Here is a 4,280-nt window from a genome sequence, read left to right on the forward strand (position 1 = left end):
CAAGTTTCACCACAGCCTATTCTAATATAAGCAACCACTTTCCCAGTAAATGCACTTTCCCATTCTAGAAGGTAATTACATATTATTTCCACTTGAAAATGCCAACACTTCTTCATCCTTCTCTTTCGGACAACTTCCTTGTCCTTCTAGCTGATTCCACTGATGTACCTGCATCTCTGTCCACACACCCTGACTTCCATCCAGCCTCAGTGGAAGAAATGTGCCTGCTGTCCTTTATGACATGCCTCTGCTTGCATCCTAAATCCTGCTCCTCTCAAGATTCTTAAGCTGTTTCACTGGCAATTGCCGATTTTCTCTTTTGTATCATCTTTTTCTCTCTCTCTACGTGTGATTTCCATCTATATAGTATCACCCATTTTAGATAGAAGACTTCTCTTGACCCCATCACCCCTCTGCTGCCACTGAATTTCTCAGCACCCCTCATAGCTCTCCAGACTCATCCAAGATGTTGTCTTCACTGCTGTTCCCCTTCTCACCTATGGTTCTCTCCCCATCCTCCCCCCACACTCCTCTTAGGCCAGGTTTTTCTCCCCACAACTCCACTAAAAGTGCTCTCAGCAGAGTCACCCCTCCTGCAAAAGTCAGTTCCTGCTTCTCTGCATTCATCATATTAGACTTCTCAGCAGCACTGGTCCAGCCTACCAGGTCCTCTTTATTCATTCAACACATAATCTTTGAGTGCTTACTATATGCCAGGCACAGTTCTAATCCTTGGGACACAACAGTGAAGTAAAGGGACAAAGATCCCTTCCCTCCCTAGGAACTGGTAGTCTATCAGAGGGAGGTGCTTAACAAGAAAAACCCAAGAGATAACTAAATTATGTGATATACTGAAATCAATAAATGCTATGGAAAAGAGAAAACAAGTCAGCAGTGATCGTATGAATTTTCCTTTAAAACAATTATGGCTATAACAGAACACACCCCCTGTGACAACAATATTTAATATCAAATCACAGGATATGTCAATATATCCCCACATAATGAAAATGAATCACATTTTCTTTTCTTTTAAGGTTATTTATTTGAGAGACAGAGTGTGAGCAGGGGAGGGGCAGAGAAAGAACCCCAAACAGTTGTCAGCCCAGAGCCCTACATGGGGCTCAGACTCACAAACCGTTAAGATCATGACCTGAGCCCAAACCAAGAGTTGGCGCTTAACCAACTGAGCCCCCCAGGTGTCCCATGAATCACATTTTCCTCTTATATCCTTCTTGAGTCAGTTTCTCCCTCCTACTTCTGGATTTGATGTGAGAAGACAGCAGAAAAGAAAAAGTAGAAACAAGGGAGAAGGGAGAGTAGGGAGATGGTATTTCATAGTTTGTGATACTATGTATTGGGTACTGGGTGCAGGGATCAGAAATGGAAGTGTCCAGAGCTCCAGGGCATAAGATGACTCATTTGTCACTTCTTTTTAAAATTATGTCAAATTAACACTACTTTCTAGTAGTGGCAGAACTCAAAGTATGATAGCATGGTCAAGGAGTAGAATTTTCTATGGGTAATGCTTTCGGTTTCATTTTTTATTGTTTCTAATATTAGAGAGAGAGACGAGGGAGAGAGCGCGAGAGAGAGAGCACAAGTGAGGGAGGGGCGGGGGGGGGGGGGGGGTGGAGAGAGAGAGAGAGAGAATATCCCAAGCAGGCTCCACACTCAGAGCGGAACCTGATGCGGGCCTCCATTGCATGACTGTGAGATCATGACCTGAGCTGAAATCCCAAGTTGGACCCTCGGGGCACCTGAGTGGCTCAGCTGGTTAAGTGTCTGACTCTTGGTTTCAACCTAGGTCTTGATCTTACAGTTCATGCGTTCAGGCCCCGTGTTGGGCTTTGGGCTGACAGTGCAGAGCCTGCTTGGGATTCTCTGTCTCCCAGTCTCTTTGCCCCTCCCCCACCTGCTCATTTTTCTGTCTCTTTCAAAGTTAATAAATAAAAATTTTTAAAAACGAAAGAGTTGGACCCTCAATCGATTGAGCCACCCAGGCACCCACTATTTGTTTTAATCTTAACATAAAACGATTATGTTAAAATAGTAGCTATAGTTAGTATAGATTTCATACTAGAAGCGGCTGATGGTTTGCAAAATGGCTGCAGTCATTCCTCTTTCCTGTGTACACATTCCCCCATCAGGAGTCAGGAGATAGAGTCTACTTCCCAGCCCTTGAATCCAGGCTGGCCTTGAGACTTGGACTAATAGGACATGGTGAGATGATGCTGTGAACCTCCCAGTCTGGGCTTCACAGCTTCCACCTGCTCCCTGTTGGAACACCATGCCACCACAGGGGCCAGCTCAGGCTAGACTGCAGGAAAATGAGATTAGGGCTGCAAGCCGGGTCCTCCTACACCAGCCACTCCCCGGTCTAGCCACCAGATGGCATTAGCCATGAGAATGATGGCAGACCAGACCAGCAAAGAACCACCTAAATCCATCTAGCCCAACATTACTGACCCACTAAATCGTGACAAAATAAAATGACTGCTGTAAGCCATTAAATTTTGGAGTGGTTTGCTACACAGAAATAAATAACTGATATAATAGGTTTTAAATATTATTTATTAAGGTGATAACATTATTCTTAAGTTGAGCATTGACCCTTTAATAGGACTGAATTTGAATAAGGAAGTTTAATCTTTGTGGAAACAGATAACAGTGGAGGGGCATCCGGCTGGCTCAGTTGGTAGAGCACGCAGCCTGATCTCAGGGTCATGAGTTCAAGCCCTACATTGGGCATAGAGATTACTAAAAAAAATAAAATAAAATAAAATAAAATAAAATAAAATAAAATAAAATAAAATAAAATAAAATAAAATAAAATAAAACAAAATAAAACAAAATAAAACAAAACAGTGGGCAGAACACACTGGAACCTATTTTTCTATGAAAAGTTCACTATATCTTGGTTTAAGTGTTTATTTTTACAGAAATAACTGTACCAGTCTCCTCATTCATTAACCATTGTAGACACCTTCCATGTCAATGAATGCAGAGGTATATTTTTAAATAGTTGTGCAATACTTCATTGAATACATACACCTAATGTGTTTATATAACTTCCTTTTTATTAATGTTTTATTTTTGAGAGAGAGAGAGTGCGAGCAGGGAAGGCACAGAAAGAGATGGAGACACAGAATCTGAAGCAGGCTCCAGGCTCTGAGCTGTCAGCACAGAACCGGATGCGGGGCTCGAACCCACAAACCACGAGATCATGACCTGAGCCAAAATCAGACGCTTAACGCTTAACTGACAGAGCCACCCAGGAGCCCCTACATAACTTCCTTTTACTTGACATTTAAGTTAGTTCCTAAAGCCAACATACAGAAGGTAATGAAAGGAACTTCTTATATTTACAACTTTGAGTATTTAGCCTCATCTGTTTGCTCCTCCCTAAAACAAGGCTCTCTGTGACCCTTCCTATAGAATTGTTATAAAAATTAATGAAATGTGTATGAAGCCTTCCACAGTTTGGGGGATATAGGAAGCCCTTAAAAAATGGTAGTCTTTTGGGGCGCCTGGGGGGCGCAGTCGGTTGAGCGTCCGACTTCAGCCAGGTCACGATCTCGCGGTGGTCCGTGAGTTCGAGCCCCACGTGGGGCTCTGGGCTGATGGCTGGGAGCCTGGAGCCTGTTTCCAATTCTGTGTCTTCCTCTCTCTCTGCCCCTCCCCCGTTCATGCTCTGTCTCTCTCTGTCCCAAAAATAAATAAAAAACGTTGAAAAAAAAAATTTAAAAAAAAATGGTCTTTTCATTATTATTATCTGATTATAAGCTTCTTTAGGGCAGGGACTATATTAGCATCTCACAGGACCTGGCTCAATTATAAAACAACTGACACCTGCTGAGTACTTTGTATGGGCCAGGCCCTCAGTTCAACCACAGCCTTTAAAGGTGTAAGTCAGGGGCGCCTGGGTGGCTCAGTCGGTTAAGCCACCGACTTCGGCTCAGGTCACGATCTCGCGGTCTGTGAGTTCAAGCCCCGCGTCGGGCTCTGTGCTGACAGCTCAGAGCCTGGAGCCTGTTTCAGATTCTGTGTCTCCCTCTCTCTGACCCTCCCCCGTTCATGCTCTGTCTCTCTCTGTCTCAAAAATAAATAAACGTTAAAAAAAAAAAAAGAAAAAAAAAAAAAGAAAAAAAAAGGTGTAAGTCATATTATTATTCTCATATTACAGATGAGGAAATTGAGACGCATAGAAGTAAGATAACTTGCCTAACAACAGAACTAAAATTTGAGTTCAAAGAACTCAGAAAACTCAACACCCCCCC

At 43.0% G+C, this 4,280-nt stretch overlaps 1 long non-coding RNA gene across 1 annotated transcript; it reads left to right on the plus strand.

Moving 5' to 3' along the window:
- The first annotated feature begins 3,756 nt into the window (after window positions 1–3,756).
- Window positions 3,757–4,280, plus strand: LOC122469092. The gene is made up of 2 exons (XR_006293380.1): window positions 3,757–3,905; window positions 4,155–4,280. It is a non-coding gene; the product is annotated as an uncharacterized LOC122469092 (long non-coding RNA).

Source organism: Prionailurus bengalensis, chromosome B3 (genome assembly GCF_016509475.1).
Source record: "Prionailurus bengalensis isolate Pbe53 chromosome B3, Fcat_Pben_1.1_paternal_pri, whole genome shotgun sequence".
Taxonomy (NCBI): Eukaryota; Metazoa; Chordata; class Mammalia; order Carnivora; family Felidae; genus Prionailurus; species Prionailurus bengalensis.